Below are 27,170 nucleotides of genomic sequence, written 5' to 3'. Positions count from 1 at the left end.
TAACGCTGAGAGTCTTCGTCGAACTCCCACTTGAGCTCGTACTCGTCACTTGGAGCGGAATCACCTGGACCTGCATCTGGAGTTATAGTATCTGTGAGCCACAGGGACTCAGCAATCTCGCACCCTCGCGATCAAGACTATTTAAGCTTATAGGAAGTGTAAGGCAAATATATATGTGGAGCTGCAGCAAGCGACTAGCATATATAGTGGCTATCTTATTCGCAAAAGAGAGCAAGAAGAGGAGGCAAAGCACGAGCGAGGAACTAAAGAGCAACCTGCGCAAACATTACTCCAACACCGTGTCCACTTCCCGGACTCTGCCGAGAAGAGGCCATCACGGTAACACACTCAGTGGATTCATTTTAATTAATTAAGGTTAAAGTTATCTACAACCGGACATTAATAAATTCCCATCTGCCCATAACCGCGGGCACGGCTTTCGAAAGTTCAATCCCTGCAGGGGAGTCCCAACTTAGCCCATGACAAGATCTCACGGTCAACGAAGGAGTAGACCTCCACCCGAGACACACTGATCAGACTCGGTAACCCGGTACAACAAGACAATTCGACAGGTTAAAACAAGACCAGCAACAACGCCCGAATGTGCCGACAAATCCCGATAGGAGCTGCACATATCTCGTTCTCAGGGCACACTCAAATGAGACTAGCTACGAGTAAAACCAACCCTCAAGTTTCCCCGAGGTGGCCCCGCAGGCAGCTCAGTTCGGACCAACACTCAGAGGGACCACTGGCCCGGGGGGGTTTAAAATAAGATGACCCTTGGGCTCCAGAAACCCAAGGGAAAAAGAGGCTAGGTGGCGAATGGTAAAACCAATGTTGGGCATGTCTGGAAAATCTTTAATCAAGGCGAACTATCAAGGGGTTCCCATTATAACCCAACCGCGTAAGGAACGCAAAATCCGGGAACATAACACCGATATGACGGAAACTAGGGCGGCAAGAGTGGAACAAAACACTAGGCGAGAGGCCGAGCCTTCCACCCTTTACCAAGTATATAGATGCATTAAGATAACATAGCAATATAATGATATCCCAACAAGTAAATAAATGTTCCAACAAGGAACGGCTCCAATCTTCACCTGCAACTAGCAACGCTATAAGAGGGGCTGAGCAAAGCGGTAACATAGCCAATCAACGGTTTGCTAGGACAAAGGTGGGTTAGAGGTTTGACATGGAAATTTGGGAGGCTGACAAGCAAAAGGTAGGCATCGTAGCATTGGCATAGCAAGAGCAAGCAAACTAGCATAGCAAAGATAGTAGTGATTTCGAGGGTATGATCATCTTGCCTGCACAGTTGTCAGAGTTGACTGGATCCTCAAAAGCCAACTCAACGGGCTCCTCATTAGCGAACTCGTCTCCCGGCTCTACCCAAACAAGACAAACAAGCAACAAGGATACAATCAACCACGTGCAAGACCAAGCAATATGATGAAATGATGATATGCTATGCGGGATGCGATGCGGGATGCAAAATGCAAGATATGACAGGAAATGCATGAACCTGGCCTCAACTTGGAAAACCAAGTGTGCCACTGGAAAGAGGGGATGAAATCGCTTGAAAACGATATAAAGATCATTGGGATCGGAGTTACGGTTTGGAAATGGCAAGCGTTTTAAGAATGACACCGGTCTGCAATTTACAGCAAGTAGGCATCTAAACGCAACGAAACGAACATGCTACATCCACCAAACATGACAACAAAATATATGGCAGGGATGCACACAAGATGCTTAACAAAATACTAGCACTGAGCCACGGACAATTCATCCATTATGAGGTTCAAACAAGCATGTCAAAAACGCAAATGCAAAACAGATTTCAGACTTAGTGAAATTAACACTAGTCTGAAATTTCAGATCACGAAGCCCTCTTCGGAGCAGCAAAACAACATGATACATGACCTGATTATGACAAGGAAGTACATGGCATGTAGCTACTCAACAAGCTTAACAAAATACCCAAAGTGACCTGGGGCCAAAAGGGTTCACAGAATATACTAACGGGCACACGAACATAGCTAAAACACAAACAGTTTTCGGACTTAGTGAAAACTGAGACATGCTGAAATATAACTCACGAAGGCATGTAAACGAGCTCGATGCACTCACTACCGTGCAAGTCATGGCAAGGCAAGCATACATCCATTAAGAAGGCACAAAATTCTAGATAGACATGGCAAGAACAATGGCATAGCATGCACCGATCAACTACAATAGCATCGGCAAAATCGCAAACGAGTTGACGATCTGCCCAGATTCACCACGAAGTAAAAGTAGAGCTCGATTGACTCAAGCTAGGGTGCTCCATAATTGCAAACAAAGAAATGGATGGACAGAGCATAACAAGATTAACAAAATTCCCTTACTGATCATCCTCAAAAGAGACACGGATCACTAGGAAACAAGCTGAACATATGGCATCATGAACTAAATAATCCCAGACTTAGTGAAAACTACTAAGTCCCTGAAAACAGATTTACCGGGTGCCTCGCTTTGCAAGCTTGCATGCCTGCAGGTCGACTCTAGAGGATCCCCGGGTACCGAGCTCGAATTCGCCCTATAGTGAGTCGTATTACAATTCACTGGCCGTCGTTTTACAACGTCGTGACTGGGAAAAATGACAAAAGTCTAAGATAAACTAGCAGATCTGACAATCAACTCACGAAGCCTCCTTCTAACAGCATTTCGGGCATCAAGATGCACTCAAATTAAAATGATGCAATGGAATGAAATGATGTACTCGTCGAGGCGAACATTTTGATATGCTATATACCCAAATCGGAGCTACGAATGCGGAGATACGACCGGTCAAAGTTTGCATAAAATTAGGGTTTCGGGAGGAGAAAGTCAACCGAGATGCTCAGATCTAGATCCAGATCGGGGCTGCACAGTTCATCGGGCACGTTCTTTGAGGTTGGCCGGCGCCGGAGTCGAGGGAGGAGGCCGGAGCAGCGGGAAGAGGCCAGTGAGGGGGCGGCCGGATCCGGTGGTGGCCGAGGCGGCGAGCTCCGGCTCGGGCGGCGGCGTGGCCCGCGGCGGCGGCGTGGTGGGGCGGCGTCAGAGCCAGAGAGGCGGCCCGCGGCGGTGCCGGTCGCCGGAGGTGGAGCTTCGGGCGGCGGCGGCGGCTGGAGACGAAGGCGCGGGGGCGCGCGGCGGCTACGGGCTCGCGGGGGCCCGGCTTGGGCCTCCCGGGCCTCGGCGGCGGCTGGCGGCGGGAGCGCCACGTGGCGGCGCGGGATTTGCGGGGCGGCGGCGGCGATTTTTGTCCGGCCGGGGCGCGGCGCGGAGATCTTTTTTTTTGGCTAGGGTTTCGGAGAGGGAGAGATCCGAAATGAAGGGGGGTGTATTTATAGGCATAAGTGGAACTAGGAGAGTCCAAATGAGGTGCGGTTTTCGGCCACGCGATCGTGATCGAACGCTCTAGGACATGGAGCAGAGTTTGGTGGGTTTTTGGGCCAAATTGGAGGGGTGTTGGGCTGCAACACACACGAGGCCCTTTCGGTCCCTCGGTTAACCGTTGGAGTATCAAACGAAGTCCAAATGACACGAAACTTGACAGGCAGTCTACCGGTAGTAAACGAAGGCCGCTTGGCAAGTCTCGTTCCAATCCGGAAATGTTTAATCCCCACACACGAAAGAAAGCTAGAAAAGACCACCGGAGGAGAACGGAGCGCCGGAATGCAAAACGGACAACGGGGAAAAGGCTTGAATGCATGAGACGAACACGTATGCAAATGCAATGCACATGATGACATGATATGAGATGCAAGACAACGAAAAACAACACACGGAGACAAAGACCCGAACCCAAGAAATAAATATAACTTAACGCCGGAAACGGCAAGAGTTGGAGTACAAATTGGGAAAGTTACATCCGGGGTGTTACAACAAGAGTCATCTTGTGAGGAACCAAGAACTAGAAAATCAGTAGGGTGTTTTATTTTCCCACACAAGACTTCAACATCTCTTACAATCCCAAGTGGTGTGATGGTGTCTCTATTAGCAAGCTTTGTAGTAACATATATGTCTTCTATTTCAGCGGGTGTTATGTCATTCATAATTTCTTGAAATGAGGTAAAAGGAATAGCACTGATGCTAGAACCTATGACACATAAACCATTATAACACTGATCTCCTATTTTAACCGAGACAACAGGCATGCCAACAACAAGTCTATGTTTATCTTTTTCATCAAGTTTAGCAATTCTAGCAGCTTCATCACAAAAGTAAATAACATGCCCATCTATATTTTCAACCAGGAGATATTTAACCATAGTGACACTAGGTTCTACTTTGATTTCTTCAGTAGGTTTAGGTGCTCTAATATTACTTTTATTGACCACGGTTGGGACCTTAGCATGTTCCTCTATCTTAACAGGGAAAGGTGGTTTTCAATGTAAGCAGTAGGAACAACCGAATCAACATTATAAATAATACTTTCATCTTTAGCTATTACCAGTTCTTTAGTTTCTTCTTTAATAGGTGGGTGATATTTAAACCACTTCTCCTTAGGGAGATCAACATGAGTAGCAAATGATTCAAAAAAGGAGGCTATTATCTCAGAGTCAAGTCCATATTTAGTGCTAAACTTTTGAAAAGCATCGGTATTCATAAAAGATTTAACACAATCATACTTAAGCTTACTACGTGACTCTTTATCTTTGTCAAGTTCTCAATCTTCAGAGTTGCATTTAATTCTTTCTAAAAGATCCCACCTGAATTCAATAGTCTTCTTCATGAAGGAACCAGTACAAGAAGTATCAAGCATTGATTGATCATCACGAGAAAGCCGAGCATAAAAATTCTGAATGATAATTCTCTTGAGAGCTCATGATTGGGGCATGATCCCCCAAGCTAGAGCGATACTATCTCCATCACGAGGCCAAAAATTATATATATAATTTCAATCACGATGAACTAGATGCATAGGATAATTTTTTTTGCTGAAATTCCAATTTAAATCGATTCCAATTCCAAGATCCAATATCATCGCATAGCCAATACCATGCCAATGTTCTTACCTTAAAAGATAAAGGGCAAACCTTCTTCCTAGCTTCATCTCCGGGTAAACCCGCAAGCTAAAGTAATCCACAAATTTCATCCACATATATCAAGTGCATATCAGGATGTTCGGTTCCATCTCCTGCATAAGGATTAGCTAGCAGTTGTTCTATCATACCCGAAGGAATTTCATAACCAATATTTTCAGTAAGTGCAGTAGGTTGAGGGGTGAATAATTGTGGTTCTGATCAAGGTGAAGATACCCCAAACAAACCCCTCAAAGGATTGTTCTCCATAGTAACAAGTGACAATAAATTTCAACACGTAGTAATAATTTTTCCTTACCGATTTCCACTTACCAAGAGCTCTTCACTCCCCGGCAACGATGCCAGAAAATAGCCTTGATGACCCACAAGTATAGGGGATCAATTGTATTCCTTTTGATAAGTAAGAGTGTCGAACACAACGAGGAGCAAAAGGAAATGACAAGTATTTTCAGCAAGGTATTCTCTACAAGCACTGAAATTATAAGTAACGAGTAGTTTGATAGCAATATAATTTGTAACAAGCAAGTAGCAATAATGGTAAAAAAAAAGTGCAGCAAGGTAGCCCAATCCTTTTGAGGCAAAGGACAGGCCAAAACAGTCTCTTACGATAAGCAAAGTGTTCTTGAGGGTACACATGAATTTCATCTAGTCACTTTCATCATGTTGGTTTGATTTGTGTTCGCTACTTTGATAATTTGATATGTGGGTGGACCGGTGCTTAGGTGTTGTTCTTACTTGAACAAACCTCCTACTTATAATTAACCCCCTCGCAAGCATCCACAACTATGATAAATGTATTAAGAATAAATCTAACCATAGCATTAAACTTTTGGATCCAAATTCGTCCCTTACGAAGTAGCGCATAAACTAGGGTTTAAGATTTTGTCACTCTCGCAACCCATCATCTAATAACTACTCCACAATGCATTCCCTTAGGCCCAAATATGGTGAAGTGTCATGTAGTCGACGTTCACATGACACCACTAAGGGAATCACAACATACATACCATCAAAATATCGAACACATATCAAATTCACATGATTACTTGCAACAAGATTTCTCCCGTGACCTAAAGAACAAAAGTAACTACTCACAAATAATAATCATGCTCAAGATCAGAGGGGTATTAAATAGCATAATTGATCTGAACATATAATCTTCCACCAAATAAACCATATAGTAATCAACTACAAGATGTAATCAGCACTACTAGTCATCCAGAAGCACCAATCTAAGGTTCCGGTACAAAGATTGAACACAGGAGATGAACTAGGGTTTGAGAGGAGATGGTGTTATTTAAGATGTTGATGGATATTTCCCTCCCCAAGATGGGAGAGTTGTTGGTGATGATGATTTTCCCCTCCGGGAGGGAAGTTCCCCCGGTGGAATCGCTCCGCCGAAGGGCAAAAGTGCTCCTGCCCAAGTTCCGCCTCGAGACGGCGACGCTTCATCCCAAAAGTCCTCTCCTTATTTTTCTAGGTCAAAATGACTTATATACCAGAAGAGGGGCACTGTAGGTGGGCCGAGGAGGGCACAACCCACCAAGGCACGCCCGGGCTCCCTCGCATGCCCAGGTGGGTTGTGCCCACCTGGTGGGCCCCCTCTGGTACTTATTTGCTCCAATAATTCTTATATATTCCATAAAAATTCTTCGGGAAGTTTCAGATCATTTGGAGTTGTGTAGAATAGGTAGCCCGACGTAGCCTTTTCAGCTCCAGAATTCCAGCTATCGGTATTCTCCCTCTTTGTGTGAACCTAGCATATTATGAGAGAAAAGGCATTAGAATTACTCCAGAAAGCATTATTATGCATAAAAACATTATAAATAATAGTGGGTAAACATGATGCAAAATGGATGCAAAATGAACCTTGCATATTATGAGAGAAATGGTCAGCTAGATCCATATGTGTGCGATAGAGGGCATACAGTTCACTCGGATGAACTGTTTGCGTTGAGCCAAGAGAACAGAAACGTTTCAAGTTAACAAGATATTTGTGATTGATACGTATCCAGCGTATCTATAATTTTTTATTGTTTCATGCTATTATATTATCAATCTTGGATGTTTTATATTCATTTACTAGCAACATTATATCATTTTTTGGGACTAACCTATTGACATAGTGCCCAGTGCCTGGTGTGTACTCCAGCCCACGAGAAGCTTCTCCACTGACCTCCACCTCAATAAATACTCTAAAATCCCCAAAACCATAGTGGAGTCGACGAAACACTTATCCAGCCGCCGCAAGTTCCAGAACCACAAGATCCAATCTAGAGGCCTTTTTTGGCACTCTGCCGGAGGGGGCAACGATCACAAAGGGGTTCTTGGTCATCCTTGTTGCCCCTTCGATGATGCGTGAGTAGTTTACCACAGACCTAGGGGTCCAGAACTAGAAGATAGATGGTTTCTTCTCCCTTTCTAATATTCAATACAATGTTCTCCTCGATGTTCTTAGAGATCTATTTGATGTAACTCCTTTTTGTGGTGTGTTTCGTGGGATCCGATGAATCGTGGGTTTATGATCTGTTCTATCCATGAATATTATTTGAGTCTTTACTGAACTCTTTTATGCATGATTGTTATAGCCTCATATTTCTTCTCCGAAATTTTGGTTTGGTTCGGCCAAATAGATTGATTTTTCTTACCATGGGAAGAGGTGCTTTGTGATGGGTTCGATCTTGTGGTGCACAATCTCAGTGACTGGAAGAGACATGACACGCATGCATCATTGCTATTAAGTATAAAAATATGGGCTCTGTTCCTACATGAATAGATCTTGTCTACATCTTGTCATCTTTCTTATTGCATTACTTTGTTTTTCCATGAACTTAATACACTAGATGCATGTTGAATAGCGGTCGATGTGTGGAGTAATAGTAGCAGATGCAGCGTTGTTTCGGTCTATAATCTTGGACGTGATGACTATATAAATGATCATTGCCTTGGATATCATCATGATTATTCGCTTTTATATCAATTGCCCAACAGTAATTTGTTTACCCACCATATGTTATTTTCTTGAGAGAAGCCTCTAGTGAAAACTACAACCCCTAGGTCTAATTCATGTCATGTTAAATCTAAAAATACCTTGCCGCACTTTTTCTTTATTTATTTTATTTTGTGTTTTAGTTAGATCTATTTATCAAAACCTATACAATTTAATCTATCTCAATACCGAGGAGGAATTGACAACCCCTCTTACGCGTTGGGTTGCAAGTATTTTGTTGTTTGTGTGAAGGTGTTGTTTACATAGTGTTGCTTGGTTCTCCTACTGGATTGATAATCTTGGTTTCATAACTGAGGGAAATACTTACCTTTGTTGTGATGCATCATCCTATCCTCTTTGGGTTATTACCAATGCAGATACAAGCAATCAGGAAGGATTTCTGGCGCCGTTGCCGGAGAGACATCATCAACATCTATCAAGTACCTACGCATAAACTCTCATCTCCTTACAATTACTTTATTTTCCATTTGCCTCTCGTTTTTATCTCCCCCGCTTCTTGTTTTTTACAAAAATACCAAAAATATTTTTCTGTCTGCCTTTTTCTTGTTTGATCTTTTATTTGTGTGTGATCTTGTTTGCGTAGTCACAATGTCTCAGGAAAATACCAAATTCTGTGATTTTTCTAATAGCAATAATAATGATTTTATTAGTACTCCTATTGCTCCTCCCGCTGCTAGTGCAGAGTCTTATGATATTAATGTCGCTTTGTTGAATCTTTTTATGAAATATCAATTTTTCGGTAATCCTAATGAGGATGTCGCGTCCCATCTAAACACTTTCATAGAATTGTGTGATATGAAAAAGAAAAAATATGTGGACAATGATATTGTGAAACTAAAATTATTTCCTTTCTCTTTGCGTGATCGTGCAAAAATTTGGTTTTCATCTTTGCAACAAAATAGTATTGATTCTTGGGACAAGTGCAAAGATGCTTTTATTATTAAGTATTTTCCTCCCGAAAAAATTATTTCCCTTAGAAATCAAATCATGAATTTTAAGAAACTTGAGCATGAACACGTTGCACAATCTTGGGAGAGAATGAAATTAATGCTAAGAAATTGTCCTACTCATGGTTTAAATCTATGGATGATCATACAAAAAATTTCTGCGGGGTTGAACTTGGTTTCTAGAAATATTTTAGATTCTGCCGCGAGTGGTACTTTTGTGGAAATTACTTTGGGTGAAGCTACTAAATTTCTCGATAATATCCTAGCAAATTATTCACAATGGGATACGGAAAGAGCTCCTACTAGTAAAAAGGTGAATTATGTTGAAGAAATTAGTACTTTGAGTGAAAAAGTTGATGCACTCATGAAATTGATTGCTAGTAAAAATGCTCCTATTGATCTTAATGATGTGCATGTGTCTACTTCACTGAGCAAAATAATGATCTTGTAGATGTGAATTTTGTCTCACGAAACAACTTCAATAATAATGCTTTTAGAGGTAATTTTAATCCTAGGACTTTTCGTGGAAATTCCTCAAATAATTATGGCAATTCCTATCACTAGTAAGCATCGGTACTATACAAACGGTTTTTAACCCCTTTCCGCGATGGCATTTGGGCCCGTTGCCAAGTGAGTTTGGGCGATAGGGTGTCCTTCTCACACGACCCAGAAACCATTGGGGATATGGAGCAATGATCCAGAGGCCTTCCAAATGTAATCGTGTGCGATGCAGCACACACTAAATTCTTTCGCACATGTGGGATCGATGATTAAACGTTTCTAATGATGAAGTGAAACCATAGTGTCGTGGAATTTTCACGGCAGATGTCCTAGCATGAGGACTTAGTCGTGAGGCCAACGCATCTATGTGGTAGCTTGAGAGGGGTTGAGCGGAATCGAGAGATGCAACGCAAGAAAAAGGTTTAGACAGCTCTGGGCCCCGGGAAACATCATCCGGTAACAACCCTACATGCTGTTTGAGGCTAGGTCTCATTATCATCATGAGGGAGTCGCCGTAAACCGGCTCTCCTCTTTGTGTCTAGCCCTAAGATTGTTTCCTCTTGCTTGTCCCTCTTTGGGGAGCCCTGCCCCTCCTTATATATGTTGAAGGGGCGGGTTACATGTACAGTCTATCTCGGACTAAGACTTAAACTATTTTGACTTCCCTTCCTAGGCTTCTTAACGTTTGTCGGTTTAACACTGTCTGCCGGTTTAACATTGTCTGTCGGGTTATGATTGACTTAACACCTGCCGGTGCTACCATCTGTCTTAACTCTGCCGGTTTAACACTCGCCGGTTTACCGTCTTTCTTAGCCATCTGTCTTAACTGTCTGCTGGTTTACCACCAGCCGGTTTACCGTCTGTCTTGACTCTCTGTCTTAAATCTCCGCCGGTTTACCATCCGCCGGTTTACCAAGTCCCAGCCGGTTTACAACTCCAGCCGGGTCATACCATGGGGTATATCCCCGACATTAGCCCCCAGTTTAATTTGGATTTATCCATGTTAAACTGATCCTGATCATCCTTAAGTCCTTGTCACTTCCCTCTTCTATAAAATCCGAGTCAATGGACCAGCTTCATAATCAATTTGCTGACATTGGTTTGTCACAGAGAAATATTGTGAAGAATAACTCCTTTGACTTCAGCTCCCAATGCTTAACAAAAAATATTGGCCTTTGAAATACTCATTTGATCTTCAGCCGGTTTAAGAATGTAGAACTTGCCGGTTTAAGACTTGAACTTGCCGGTTTATCATTGCCGGTTTACAAATATTGATGGCACCGGGTCATAATTGTAGTTAACATCAAGCTTGAAAATATACATCTTATATGCCTATCACTTGTAGCCCCCAAGTCTTGAGAAGGTAGCATTGCAACAGCTTAAGACTTGCTTCAATATGAATGTCACAAGCTTGAAGAAACCTAGGTTGTTCATCTCAATCACCAGTCAGAACTGAGTATTCCACATATGTAGCCCCCAAGTGCCGGGTTGTCATGCTTGCAGCAACCTGGGACTTGAAATTGCCTTATGCTCATAAAAACTTCAATCAGTGTAGCCCCCAAGGGCCGGGTTATTATGCAATAATGAGCAGGGACTTTGTAAATATGATCATGTAAACTTGAGCAGCAATGTGTAGCCCCCAAGGGCCGGCTCAATAAGATAATATTGAGCTGGGAATTGATATATTCTTCAATGAAAATAACATCATATGATGTAACCCCCCTCATGGGGCTTGAACCCACGTCCACAAGGTTAAGAGACTTGTGCTTTACCAACTGAGCAATGGATCCTTTAATAATAGATGAAAATTTATGTACCTTGAATTGTTAACAAGAGCAATTGGTAGCCCCCAAGGGCTGGCTCATTACGATGTGATGAGTCGGGTCTTCCAATAAGTGAGCAAACAGTTACTTTGCATTAGCCCCCAAGTGTCATGGTGCATGCTTGCAGCGACATGAGACTTGTGTATTTTATGTAATCCCAACTTGAACAATGTCGCCCCCAAATGCCGGGTCGTAAGCCTGGAGCGACTCGGGACTATTCCTTCCATTGTATAATAAACCATATCTGTTGATAAAATAAGACGAGGATTGCGCTAAAGCGACTTTGAAAACCTCAGTCATATAATTGGTTGTTGATAACCATAATAAAAAAATCCAGCCATGTTGGCTATTAAAGATTTGAATAAGTATAACCTGGTTTGAAAACCGATTCCTGCCATATAAGCTGGTATATCCATTCACATATGATACATGCTATGATGATGTAATGATGATGTATGATGTAATATATGATGATGTATATGTATGATCAAGAGGGTTTAAGCTATGGTTCGGATACGACCAGAGCCCCCATGTAGTCATAATTATGGCATTGCACCGATCAAGAGGTGTAGCTATGGTTCGAATACGACCAAGCCCCCAAGTGATTTCCCTGGTGCCCTTATGCAGATCAAGAGGTGTAACTATGGTTCGTACCCATATCCCCCAAGTGATTTCCCTGGTGGCCTTATGTAACGCCCCAAGACTGGAGCTTCAGATGCCTTCCATGTTCCCGAGTGTTGTCGGGTGATTTCATTTTGGTTCGTTGCATCATGTCATCATATCAGCATGTCATAAGTCCTTTTGCATCTCAACTAAATAAGTTGTATGGATCTTTGATCCATTTAAATAAAGGGATTTCACATGGTGGTTTCTCTTTAAAACATACCCTCCCAATATTTAGGGAACTATTATAAACTATTCCATATCCGCAACCCACTTGCATGTTAGATCCTTGAACTTTCCTTCTTCCGGTTCTTGGCTCTCAAACTTTGTCGATAATTCTTTTGTCCCATTTACCGAGGCTCTTCCTAAATTCCTAACATTTTTTGACTCTTCATTACCTTGAACTTATTCAAACCATTTGAATTAAATTCAAATGGATTTGAATTTAGATCGTTTAATTTTGGCCTTTTTCTATTTCTCGGAACAAGCACATTTTGCAAGTCCGGGAATATAGTCCGCGCGCCCAAGTCCTTCCTCTAACCTTTTATTTTCTCTCCTTCCTTTCTTTGCTTTTATTTTTCTGCTGGATTAAAAATAAGAGAGGAGAGAGGAGCCCAACAGCCCAGTAGGCCTCCTGGTTTTTTTTGTTTTTTTCCTCTCCCACCTTATTGGCCCAAGGCCCAGCCGCCGGCCTCCCTAGTCCTCTAGGCCCAGCCGGGCTCCCGAACCCTAGGCTTATCTCTCTCGTTCCCCTCCTCCTTGACTCCTTGCTCACGCCGCCAGGGAGGAGCGCCCGTGCCCGAAGCCATCTCCCTCGATCCCATCTTCCCTCCCTCAATACCTCTCCCTTCCCTCGTTTCCTCAGCGCCGCCAGGGGCCTCAGCTCGACCCCTTTCCCCTTGTCTCAATCTTCTCCTCCCTCTGTGCGCTGTCAAGATGGTCGACAGAGAGGAACGCGCCCCGTGCACCTCTGCCATGGCTTTTCTTTGCCACCCACCGCTGTCGGCGACCTCCAGGAGGGGCACCCCGCGCGCGACCTCGAGCCTCTCCTTCGTCCCTCTGCGCCGCCCCCCTTGCAGCGCCCATCTCCTTGAGCTGCTTCATCGCCAGCGCGCCCTCGTTGCTCGGTCGCCGGACCTCGTCGGCGCCGTCCATACCCGCCACTGGCCTGTTGCCAGGCATCTCCACCGGCGCCGTCCATCCCCGCCGCCTGGGTATGCCCCTGCCTCGACTCGGTTCTCACAGGAGACGCCGTCCAGCGGCCGGATCAACTCCTCCCTCTGTGCCCTGCATCCCGGAGCCGGCCGCCTCAAGCCCTCGTCCGCGTCTGTGCCCTGCTTCGCGACGAACAGCAGCAGCAACTCCAGCGCCGATGACCTTCGATCCCGCGAGCTCCCGAGGCATCAACCTCCCTTCCGCGAGATCCGGTGACGCCGGCCACCGAGAACCGCTGCTCTGCCATCGTCTCCTTGCTGCTGCCCACCGAGGTCCTTGTGTTGCTTCGTTTCGGACCATCAAGACCGGCAAGATCGACTACATGGACGCCAAGTATCACGACACCGAAGACCCGTACTTCACCAAAAACCAGTACTCGATGACCCTTCAGACGCGCCATGTTCGTCTACACAAAAACGCCAAGTACCCCTCATGTTGGCAAGACCCACAAGTCGGACCCCAAACGATCGATGTCTCGTGGACCGTGTACAACTACCGTTGCCCCGAGGACGTCGGATTCGTTAAGTACCTCTCCGAAAATGAAACGTATACCGCTACCGCCGCAAAAATCGAGACCGACAAGTCTGAAGATGCAAGTACCACTCCAGACCATGTACGATGACCGTCACCGAAGACCCGTGTAACACGAACGTCAAGTTCAACTACTGTCGCGAGAAATGCCTACTTCCCACTACGAACTCGTTCCGCCCGAAACGCATGCTTTGAAGGTATAACCATCGACACGACCGTCCGTGGACCGAATGCATGTTATGTGATACGAGATGAACCCCGTGTTTGCAGCGTGCCAGTTTGTTACTTGCATGACCCTCGGTTGCCATGCTGCCGACACATGGGACACCCGGTATCCGGGAGTGCCCCACCTTCTTTTGCTCGCTCCCGCCACTTCCTTTTGCACCGGTATCTCTATGAGCTACCGGAACCGATATGTTGCCGTGGCATCACTTTCGGATTCGTTGTCGTGGCCCCCCTTTCGTTTCCGCCACGATGACAAATGCCTCATATCTTATCATGCCAACATTTTCATAAATATTGCATAAAACGTGCTCATGTCATGCGCATCATGATAATAACATTTAAATGTTTAACATTGTTGTTGCACCAAATTGCTAAATGCATATGGGGATTTTCCGGACTTTGTTCCGGCCTCATTTAAACTTGCCTATATAGATAGTTTCATTATGCTTCACCTCTTGCCATTCTAACAACATTTAATATTGTTGAGTACCTAAACGAGAGAGAACTAAATAAGTCAGGTGGTGTTTCGTCAATATGCAACTCGTTGCATATTGGGCTCCACTTAACTTGTAGTTTTGTTTGTGCACTTTGCCATGCCATGCATATTTAAACTGGACATGCATCATACTTGGTTGTGCATCATGCCATGCTTATGTGATGTTTGTTCACTTTGTTGTTTGCTTCTTTCCGGGTTGCTTCTCGCGTTAGCTTCGGTTTCGTTCTGGAGTTGTGAGGATTCGTTCGACTACGTCCGTTTGTCTTCTTCATGGACTCGTTCTTCTTCCTTGCGGGATTTCAGGCAAGATGACCATACCCTCGAAATCACTTCTATTTTTGCTTTCTAGTTGCTCGTTCTTTTGCTATCCTATCCTGCGATACCTACCACTTGCTTATCATGCCTCCCATATTGTTAAACCAAGCCTCTAACCCACCTTGTCCTAGCAAACCGTTGTTTGGATATGTTACCGCTTTGCTCAGCCCCTCTTATAGCGTTGTTAGTTGCAGGAGAAGATTGGAGTTTTGTTCCATGTTGGAACATGGACATTTTGTTGGGATATCACAATATCTCTAATTTAATTAATGCATCTATATACTTGGTAAAGGGTGGAAGGCTCGGCCTTATCCCTGGTGTTTTGTTCCACTCTTGCCTCCCTAGTTTCTGTCATATCGATGTTATGTTCCCAGATTTTGCGTTCCTTACGCGGTTGGGTTATAATGGGAACTCCTTGACAGTTCGCCTTGAATAAAACTCCTCCAGCAATGCCCAACATTGGTTTTACCATTCGCCACCTAGCCTTTTCTTTCCCTTGGGTAGGCCTGCCCAAGGGTCATCTTTATTTTAACCCCCCTGGGCCAGTGCTCCTCTGAGTGTTGGTCCAAACTGAGCTGCCTGCGGGGCCACCTCGGGGAAACTTGAGGGTTGGTTTTACTCGTAGCTAGTCTCATCTGAGTGTGCCCTGAGAACGAGATATGTGCAGCTCCCATCGGGATTTGTCGGCACATTCGGGCGGTGTTGCTGGACTTGTTTTACCATTGTCGAGGATGTCTTGTAACCTGGATGCCGAGTCTGATCGAAATGTCTTGGGAGAAGGAATATCCTTCGTTGACCGTGAGAGCTTGTGATGGGCTAAGTTGGGACACCCCTGCAGGGATTGAACTTTCGAAAGCCGTGCCCGCGGTTATGGGCAGATAGGAATTTCTTAATGTCCGATTGTAGAAAACCTGAAGTTGACCTTAATTAAAATGCACCAACCGCGGGTGTAACCGTGATGGTCTCTTCTCGGCGGAGTCCGGGAAGTGAACACGGTGTTGGAGTAATGTTTGACGTAGGTTTTTCTAGGATCACTTCTTGATCATAGTTTCTCGACCGTGCGTTTGCCTTCTCTTCTCGCTCTCTTTGCGAATATGTTAGCCACCATATATGCTAGTCTCTTGTTGCAGCTACACCTCATACCTTTTACCCTACCTATAAGCTTAAATAGTCTTGATCGCGAGGGTGTGAGATTGCTGAGTCCCCGTGACTCACAGATACTTCAAAAACCAGTTTGCAGGTGCCGATGTTACCGAGTAGGTGACGCAACCAAGCTCAAGGAGGAGCTCGATGAAGATCTTGTCCTTTGTGTTGTTTCATTCTAGTTGATCAGTTGTGGAGCCCAGTTGGGGTCGATCGGGGATCTGTGTAGCATTTGGGGTAGTCTTCTTTTATTTTGGTTCCGTAGTCGGACCTTGATTGTATCTGGATGATGTAATGCTTTATTTCATGTATTTGTGTGAAGTGGCGATTGTAAGCCAACTATGTATATTTTCCCTTATTGTATTACATGGGTTGTTTGCGAAGATTACCTCACTTGCGACATTGCTTTCAATGCGGTTATGCCTCTAAGTCGTGCTTCGACACGTGGGAGATATAGCCGCATCGAGGGCGTTACAAGTTGGTAATCAGAGCCTTCCCCGACCTTAGGAGCCCTCTGCTTGATCGAATCGTTGGCGTTGCTGAGTCTAGAAAAATGTTTTGAGTCATTTAGGATTATATATATCAGAGAGTTAGGAATTCTTTTTACTCCTCAGTCCCTTCATCGCTCTGGTAAGGCATCCTGGCGTAGAGTTTTGACTCTTCTCTTCTCAAATTTCACTAAAAAAAATTTAGGATCACGCGGGTATCTTGGAATCGTTCCGATGGTTTTATGACGAGAACATTGTTCTTGGTGCCTCCTGTCATTTAGGGGTTGTGGCAGTGTCCCGGGGAGTTGAGCTCCGAGGTGTTGTCGTCACAATTTTATCGTTGCAGTTCTGGAATACCTGAGTTTAGTTTCGCCGACATCGAAAATCTCTTTTATGCAGTTGTTGGTGAGATAACCTTGACGCCACCCAGTACTGGGGCGGGAGTTCGGGAGTATTGCCATAACTCGTATAACGGATGCTTTTCGAAGGTTGAGGTAAAAGATTTCCGAAGGTTTCTTGGTTATGTGTTGAAGGATGGATACAGCTAGATGTAGGATTTGTTAGTTTTGGGTGAAATATTATGCTTCCCTTGTATCCCCAACACCTGATTGCATAACCAGAAAATTTCGGGAGTTTATAAGTGGGAAATCAAGTAGATCTTAGGATATCTTTCCGACAGATGTATGATATGAAATTGGGGTTCGACGTCTAGTGGTCCGCCTATCCACGGTTGGTTTTACAGTGGTCTCGTTGTGTCTTAAAGAGTCCTTGGCTATGCCGACTCGGGGACGCTTCGTATGTCATGTGCACTGCCTTGTACATGATGGTGTTGTACGATCGAGCCCGTGTTGGCCCCACCACGAAAACTTCGGACGAAATCTCTATCATATGTTTGTTCTAGCTTATTTTGCAAGCCAATCCTTTGTTTTGTTTTTCAGTTGTGGTATTCGAGTTGCTTCGAAGTCAAGAGTTGATTCCATACCTTTCCTAAACGGTGTTCTCATACTCCTATGTGAATGCAATCCTTCTTGATCTTCGAGCTTGCCATCTCAATTTCTTCTGAACCGGTGTGCTTCTCGTCAAGTGGATCCGTTCATTTTCGACATCCGCAAGATCAACTCAGTTTTCGTCAACGGTGTTTGTTTCATCCGTCTCCAAATTATCTTTGTTTTCCCACCCTCCCACCCTTTTTCTCCCAGGACTCGGATTTCTTAATCAAGTATCCATCTTATTGATGCGAAGTCTCTCCATTCTTTTTTGTCAATGTTCTTATCCGGTGTTTCTAAAGAAGATTCTAACGGAGTTTCAAGTTCGTTACTCTTCACTCATTTTCTTCTCCGGTGGATTCAAGTCAAGCTTTGTTGATCATATCCTTTCCTTGTTTCAATACTTTCTCTTGCCGGTGCTCCTCTTAATCATCCATTTCTCGTTATTCAATTGTTTCGGAGTGCTGAAGATATCTCAAAAGATTTGTGTCTCCATTATCAATCCGTCCAAGATATCTCGAGGTTGTTATCTCATTCAATCCATTTAATTCAACCGGTGCTATCTCCTTTTCAAGCAATTATTCTACGGTGTTTCTTTTGAGTGGGCCCTAACCCACAGGTCTTTTCCTAGGATCTTACCTGACTCTTCTTATTCTCCCGGAGTTATTCTCAAATTTTCTAAAGTTTGACGTAGGAAAGAATTATCATTAGTCAAATGTCTTCTCCAAGATCTTCCAAATTCTTTTCATCATTGGTTCAACTTTTCTATTCTTCTTTATTCCGGAGTGTCTCAACAATTCACGGTGGTGTTTCTCGTCGTCATTCTCAGATTTTGAAGACCGAAGAAGAGTTTTTCCTCCATATCTTATCCGTTCTCTCAAAGATTCGTCATTCTAGCTTGTTGCCATCCTCTCATGGTTGTTTTTGGATTGTGAGAATTCTTTTCACCTATCCGGAGCAATTCAGGAGTCTTTACAGTTTGATTCTCCGAAGGCCATCATTTCGGTTTATTCATTCCCAGCTTTCAGCTATTGTTCTCCAAATCTTACGGGTGCATCATTCAAATATTCTTCAATCAGATTGTGATCTCTTTGTTCTCATATATTTATATTTCCCTCAAGTATCTTCAGTCGCAATTCTTACCGGTGATTCATCCCTTTACTTCGTTCATTTCCAATTCTTATGGTGGTTCATTCAAGAATTCTCTTCCGTTGCTATTCTTTTATTCATTCGTTGTTTGATCCTACCGGTGGTTCGTTGAAGACCTTCTCAAGTTTGATTTATTTCTCTCTTAATTTTTTCTACGGGAATAAGTAGTATGCCAAATCCATTGTTGGTCATCAATTTAATTGATGAAGGATAAGCATAATGTAATTCTTATTCTTGTTTCATCCAAGTGATCTAATTTCCTGTTTTCCGGAGTGGTTCATCATTTCACATTCTCAATCCGAGAGGCTTTATCTTTTCTTGCCCGGAGTTCCAAGTTCTCTCAATTATATCATCACGGAGATCCATCTAAATCATTACAAGTTTTCACCTTGTGTTTTCAACTTCCCTTTCTTTTCGTCATCCTTTTGTTTACCGGAGTTCTTCATCAAGGTTCTACATGATGGTTCATAAAGGATTTAATTTCCTTCTCGAAGTGTTCATCAAGATTCTTTTCAAAAGGAGCTCAAGTTTCTTCATCTTGCAATCCGAAGTGCAATTCTTTCTACCGTATCATTGGAGGTGGTATTATGTCATTCTTGATAATTTGAGTTCATGTTTCATGATTCACATGTTATCAAGAATGAAATATTTTAAATCCATCAATTTATTCTTTGGATTTATCTTGGGTTATATTTCACCTAAAGCCTTCCCTAAGGATCGTTGCTATTTGTGGTGCTCATAAATGACCCAAGTTCTTCATTTATCCTCCCGGTGAAATAAGTTTCTTGTCTCCTTGTTCATATCAATCCAATCATGTTTCCATTTATGGCAGGTTTTCACCTCAATTTCTTGAGATGTTTTCCATAAGCCCTCGACAAGCCTGTTCTTTTCGTTGTTGATTTCCCAACAACTCTGTTAAATCCTTCTTTTTAAGGGTGCTCTCTCAAATTCATTTGAGGTAGAACATGTTGTTTTCTTCTGTGTTCTTTTCATTGTATTCTTTCATTTGTTCCGGAGGCATTGTGATGCTGCTCTCTTTGACCCATCATCTTGTTTTGTCAAGATCATGTCCAATTCCTTCCATTTACAGGCGGAGTGCTGTCCAAATTATATCATTCTTTTTCCTTCTCTATCTTGTTTTAACCGGAGTGTCATTTATATCATTCCTCTTCTAACCGGAGTCTCATCCAAGTGCTTTCGTTTAGCAAAAGTTTATATTCTTTACCTTCCTTGTCCAACCGGAGTGTTGTCGTAATTGATCCTTATCGTTCCTTGTACATCTAATTTCTACCGGAGTGTTTGCATGTACTTCTTGTCCATTGCAATCCTTTTCTTTTGTCTTACAACCTACAAGGTTCTGGTAATGTTCCTTGTTCTTGTTTTTTCCTAACAGAGTGTTTTCAACTTTGTTCATCTTTGTTGTATTCTTTCTTTCAAGTTGTTCAACTTTTCAAGGTTCTTTGGTTTCACTCATTTGTCAAAGAAGCAAACTTAGTTTTACCTCTTCTCTTTCTCTTCCGTTTCCCTCCGGTGCCATCCTAGATCTCGGGACGAGATCCTCTCGTAGTGGTGGAGTGTTGTAACACTCCAAGACCGGAGCTTCAGATGCCTTCCATGTTTCCGAGTGTTGTCGGGTGATTTCGTTTTGGTTCGTTGCATCATGTGCGTTGCATCATGTCATCATATCAGCATGTCATAAGTCCTTTTGCATCTCAACTAAATAAGTTGTATGGATCTTTGATCCATTTAAATCGAGGGATTTCACATGGTAGTTTCTCTTTAAAACATACCCTCCCAATATTTAGGGAACTATTATAAACTATTCCATATCCGCAACCCACTTGCATGTTAGATCCTTGAACTTTCCTTCTTCCGGTTCTTGGCTCTCAAACTTTGTCGATAATTCTTTTGTCCCATTTACCGAGGCTCTTCCTAAATTCCTAACATTTTTTGACTCTTCATTACCTTGAAATTATTCAAACCATTTGAATTAAATCCAAATGGATTTGAATTTAGATCGTTTAATTTTGGCCTTTTTCTATTTCTCGGAAGAAGCACATTTTGTGAGTCCGGGAATATAGTCCGCGCGCCCAAGTTCTTCCTCTAACCTTTTCTTTTCTCTCCTTCCTTTCTTTGCTTTTATTTTTCTGCTGGATTAAAAATAAGAGAGGAGAGAGGAGCCCAACAGCCCAGTAGGCCTCCTGTTTTTTTTGTTTTTTTCCTCTCCCACCTTATTGGCCCAAGGCCCAGCTACCGGCCTCCCTAGTCCTCTAGGCCCAGCCGGGCTCCCGAACCCTAGGCTTATCTCTCTTATTCCCCTCCTCCTTGACTCCTTGCTCACGCCGCCAGGGAGGAGTGCCCGCGCCCAAAGCCATCTCCCTCGATCTCGTCTTCCCTTCCTCGATACCTCTCCCTTCCCTCATTTCCTCAGCGCCGCCAGGGGCCTCAGCTCGACCCCTTTCCCCTCGTCTCAATCTTCTCCTCCCTCTGTGCGCTGTCAAGATGGTCGACAGAGAGGAACGCGCCCCGTGCACCTCTGCCATGGCTTTTCTTCGCCACCCACCACCGTCGGCGACCTCCAGTAGGGGCACCCCGCGCGCGACCTCGAGCCTCTCCTCCGTCCCTTTGCGCCGCCCCCTTGCAGCGCCCATCTCCTCGAGCTGCTTCATTGCCAGCGCGCCCTCGTTGCTCGGTCGCCGGACCTCGCCGGCGCCGTCCATCCCCGCCACTGGCCTGTTGCCAGGCATCTCCACCGGCGTCGTCCATCCTTGCCGCCTGGGTATGCCCCTGCCTCGACTCGGTTCTCACAGGAGACGCCGTCCAGCGGCCGGATCAACTCCTCCCTCTGTGCCCTGCATCCCGGAGCCGGCTGCCTCAAGCCCTCGTCCGCGTCTGTGCCCTGCTTCGCGACGAACAGCAGCAGCAACTCCAGCGCCGATGACCTTCGATCCCACGAGCTCCCGAGGCATCAACCTCCCTTCCGCGAGATCCGGTGACACCGGCCACCGAGAACCGCTGCTCTGCCATCGTCTCCTTGCTGCTGCCCACCGAGGTCCTTGTGTTGCTTCCTTTCGGACCATCAAGAGCGGCAAGATCGACTACATGGACGCCAAGTACCACGACACCGAAGACCCGTACTTCACCAAAAACCAGTACTCGATGACCCTTCGGATGCGCCAAGTTCGTCTACACAAAAACGCCAAGTACCCCTCATGTTGGCAAGACCCGCAAGTCAGACCCCAAACGATCGATGTCTCGTGGACCGTGTACAACTACCGTCGCCCCGAGGACGTTGGATTCGTTAAGTACCTCTCCGAAAACAAAACATATACCGCTACCGCCGCAAAAATCGAGACTGACAAGTCTGAAGATGCAAGTACCACTCCGGACCATGTACGATGACCGTCACCGAAGACCCGTGTAACGCGAACGTCAAGTTCAACTATCGTTGCGAGAAACGCCTACTTCCCTCTATGAACTCGTTCCGCCCGAAACGCATGCTTCGAAGGTATAACCATCGACACGACCGTTCATGGACTGAATGCATGTTATGTGATACGAGATGAACCCCGTGTTTGCAGCATGCCCGTTTGTTAATTGCACGACCCTCGGTTGCCATGTTGTCGACACATGGGACACCCGGTATCCGGGAGCGCCCCACCTTCTTTTGCTCACTCCCGCCACTTCCTTTTGCACCGGTATCTCTATGAGCTACCGGAACCGATATGTTGCCGTGGCATCACTTTCGGATTCATTGTCGTGGCCCCCTTTCGTTTCCGCCACGATGACAAATGCCTCATATCTTATCATGCCAACATTTTCATAAATATTGCATAAAACGTGCTCATGTCATGCGCATCATGATAATAACATTTAAATGTTTAAAATTGTTGTTGCACCAAATTGCTAAATGCATATGGGGATTTTCCGGACTTTGTTCCGGCCTCATTTAAACTTGCCTATATAGATAGTTTCATTATGCTTCACCTCTTGCCATGCTAACAATATTTAATATTGTTGAGTACCTAAACGTGAGAGAACTAAATAAGTCATGTGGTGTTTCATCAATATGCAACTCGTTGCATATTGGGCTCCACTTAACTTGTAGTTTTGTTTGTGCACTTTGCCATGCCATGCATATTTAAACCGGACATGCATCATACTTGGTTGTGCATCATGCCATGCTTATGTGATGTTTGTTCACTTTGTTGTTTGCTTCTTTCCGGGTTGCTTCTCGCGTTAGCTTCGGTTTCGTTCCGGAGTTGTGAGGATTCGTTCGACTACGTCCGTTTGTCTTCTTCATGGACTCGTTCTTCTTCCTTGCGGGATTTCAGGCAAGATGACCATACCCTCGAAATCACTTCTATTTTTGCTTGCTAGTTGCTCGCTCTTTTGCTATGCCTATGCTGCGATACCTACCACTTGCTTATCATGCCTCCCATATTGTTAAACCAAGCCTCTAACCCACCTTGTCCTAGCAAACCGTTATTTGGCTATGTTACCGCTTTGCTTAGCCCCTCTTATAGCGTTGTTAGTTGCAGGTGAAGATTGGAGTTTTGTTCCATGTTGGAACATGGACATTTTGTTGGGATATCACAATACCTCTTATTTAATTAATGCATCTATATACTTGGTAAAGGATGGAAGGCTCGGCTTTATGCCTGGTGTTTTGTTCCACTCTTACCGCCCTAGTTTCCGTCATATCGGTGTTATGTTCCCGGATTTTGCGTTCCTTACGCGGTTGGGTTATAATGGGAACCCCTTGACAGTTTGCCTTGAATAAAACTCCTCCAGCAATGCCCAACATTGGTTTTACCATTCGCCACCTAGCCTTTTATTTCCCTTGGGTAGGCCTGCCCAAGGGTCATCTTTATTTTAACCCCCCCTGGGCCAGTGCTCCTCTGAGTGTTGGTCCAAACTGAGCTGCCTGCAGGGCCACCTCGGGGAAACTTGAGGGTTGTTTTTACTCATAGCTAGTCTCATCTGAGTGTGCCCTGAGAACGAGATATGTGCAGCTCCTATCGGGATTTGTCGGCACATTCGGGCGGTGTTGCTGGACTTATTTTACCATTGTCGAGGATGTCTTGTAATCTGGATGCCGAGTCTGATCGGAATGTCTTGGGAGAAGGAATATCCTTCGTTGACTGTGAGAGCTTGTGATGGGCTAAGTTGGGACACCCCTGCAGGGATTGAACTTTCTAAAGCCGTGCCCACGTTATGGGCAGATAGGAATTTGTTAATGTCCGATTGTAGAAAACTTGAAGTTGACCTTAATTAAAATGTACCAACCGCGTGTGTAACCGTGATGGTCTCTTCTCGGCGGAGTCCGGGAAGTGAACACGGTGTTGGAGTAATGTTTGACGTAGGTTGTTCTAGGATCACTTCTTGATCATAGTTTCTCGACCGTGTGTTTGCCTTCTCTTCTCGCTCTCTTTGCGAATATGTTAGCCACCATATATGCTAGTCGTTTGTTGCAGCTACACCTCATACCTTTTACCCTACCTATAAGCTTAAATAGTCTTGATCGCGAGGGTGTGAGATTGCTGAGTCCCCGTGACTCACAGATACTTCAAAAACCAGTTTGCTGGTGCCGATGTTACCGAGCAGGTGACGCAACCAAGCTCAAGGAGGAGCTCGATGAAGATCTTGTACTTTGTGTTGTTTCATTCTAGTTGATCAGTTGTGGAGCCCAGTTGGGGTCGATCGGGGATCTGTGTAGCATTTGGGGTAGTCTTCTTTTATTTTGGTTCAGTAGTCGGACCTTGATTGTATCTGGATGATGTAATGCTTTATTTCATGTATTTGTGTGAAGTGGCGATTGTAAGCCAACTATGTATATTTTCCCTTATTGTATTACATAGGTTGTTTGCGAAGATTACCTCACTTGCGACATTGCTTTCAATGCGGTTATGCCTCTAAGTCGTGCTTCGACATGTGGGAGATATAGCCTCTTCGAGGGCGTTACACCTTATGCCTATCAAGAGGTGTAGCTATGGTTCAGATACGACCAAGCCCCCAAGTGATTTCCCTGGTGCCCTTATGCTTATCAAGAGGTGTGACTATGGTTCGGATACGACCAGAGCCCCCAAATGATTTCCTTGGTGGCCTTAAGCCTATCAAGAGGTGTGACTATGGTTCGAACATAGCCCCCAAGTGATATTGTGAGCTGTGCTCAAGGGATACCCATGTTTGAGTTGTGCAGTGCAACAGACTCTCTTTGGCCCCTTATGCTAATATTGGCTTGATAGCCGGATTACTGAAGTAATCAGAGCTGTGCTCTTATGATAATATTGGCTTGATAGCCGGATCAAGAAGGTAGTAATACTATGTTCTCTTTGGTGAATACACCTATGTTTGAATAGGAAGCCCCCAAATGACATTGTGAGTTGTGCTCAAGGGGTACCTATGTTTGAGCTGTGCTTTTGCAACAGACTCTATTTGGTCCCTTTAATTTTTCCTGAAAACTCGAACTTGCGAGAGATTATTCTTTTTGAACCGGAAATTCTTAAACCGGATACTGAGAGCTTCAAAGCTTTGTGGGAGATAGCTTTCCCTTGAACCGGATTTCAAACCAGAATCCTTCTTTTTAAGCCAGAAATTTTCTGACGGCCTTTAAATTTGCACCAATATGGCGGTTTAGGGTCCTGCATTAGATAACTTTGCAAGCCGGAGTAATTGCTCTTTTAAAGAAAGCAATATATAATATAAAAATATACTAGATGGATTTCACCTGATACGCCAGGCCAGTAATTGTCCACCACGGAGTTGATGATCACCATGGTGAAGCGGAAATCAATCATGGATGAATCCGCCGTAGGAGCAGACAGATGAGTCAACCGCGATATTATAGGCCGGTGTGGACGGGCTTAGTTGTCCTCCGCATTGCAAACCGGTGCGGATGCCTGACCCGGCCGTCTGTTCATCAGGTAATGTGACACAGAGGAAAACGCCATTGTAGAACGTTGCCAGTGCGTGCTTTATACCCGCAATATAACAATAATTTTTCCTGATTTTTTTATCGGATGCAGATACTTAATACTCCCTCCATTCCACAATGTAGTGCTTCCTCTATGCACGTGCTTCAACTTTGATCGTAAATTTAACTATCAAGACCGATTGCGGTGGGAGCAAAAATTATATCAGTGAATTCGTATTCTAAAGAAGTTTTCAATTATATAATTTTTTCTCCCGCCGCAGTTGGTCTCGTTGGTTAAATTTACGGTCAAAGTTGGACCTCGGAAAGCATGGGTGCACTATATTTTGAAATGGAGGGAGTAACATTTTGGACATAGTCCAACGCAGATGTATCTTGTAATCTGATGTAGCACTGCCTCGTATATGTCTGAGTATACAGACTGAAATATGAGATGTTGAAGTATGTGTTATCCTTTATATTCTAGTACTTGATCACGTGATCTTTCAAACTTGATTTAGTACTTGGTCCACGTGACGTTGCTATCCACTCAGGTTGAATCCTTCAACAAGTGCATGGGCCCTGCCTTGAAAAATGATCCGCCTATGGCTGATGATTGTACAGCCTGAACCCGTGCAAGTCTTGCTTATGGCCAACTGTGGCTCTTGCAAGGACAGATCACACTAGGTGCAGACATAACCTTGATAACTGACAGCGTTTTAGGAGCTGAACCGATCTAACACCCTTCCTCACAATCTTCAGCACCAGAGGCTAAACCGTTGTAATTTGTTCTAGAGCACGCTGATGTAGCGTTAGCAATTTCTGATGGAGCTCCTTGTCTTTCTCCAAAGTTTGACTTTTCCTAGTATCAACGAAAAGGCCCTTCACCTTGTAGAAGCACTAATACATCAATCCAATCGTGCACCTTCCATCCGGGACGATCGGATGTACTCACAGGGGCGGCTTATGGCGGCTCACAATGGTGACTTGGACCAGCGGCGGTGTGTGGCGAACCGAGGCGAGCACCGTGGAGTTGTGAATATTGTCCGGACGCTGATAGTGGATAAATACGTCTCCTCTAACTTTTCCATGCAATATCCATGATGACTGTCAGGTAACACACATGGTACTTCATCCCGTAATCCATTTTTCTCCATTAATAACTGGATACATGCCTCATTATACGCACTATAAAATTCTCTCTGAGCAATTGATCTTCCATGCCAAGCCTGTGAGTATTTTAGGGATAATCCATACTCCTGTTAAAGATCACATGCCATACCTCTTGGCCTGAAATATGGGATACCACATAACTTTTCCTTAACAACGCCAACAACCCGTCGCTGTGTCCCCAAACGGTGACTTTTCACGATTTCAGCTTCACAAGTGTGTTTCAGACAGGCCCGGCAGGTTGCAGAGGCCGCAGCTCGTGGTGGAACGGCTCGGCGCTCACTCCAGCGGTGAGGCGGATGAGGCCACGGAAGCAAAGGCCGGCGGTTTAGGCGCGAGGACGGGCGGTTTAGCGGCAAGCGACGGCGGAGGCGAGGCCAGCCCCGGAGGCGTTGGCTCGGCGACTCGAGTGGAGGCGGCCGAGTCTCGGCTGCAGAGGTAGAGCAAGCGCGAGACGAACCGGCGAGGCCATGGTGATTGAAGCAGTGGAGGGCCACAGCGGCTCAGTCGATGAGGTGCGTTCGCT

Source organism: Triticum urartu, chromosome 6, assembly GCF_003073215.2.
Source record: "Triticum urartu cultivar G1812 chromosome 6, Tu2.1, whole genome shotgun sequence".
Lineage (NCBI taxonomy): Eukaryota > Viridiplantae > Streptophyta > Magnoliopsida > Poales > Poaceae > Triticum > Triticum urartu.
Note: the sequence above shows the minus strand (reverse complement) of the source record.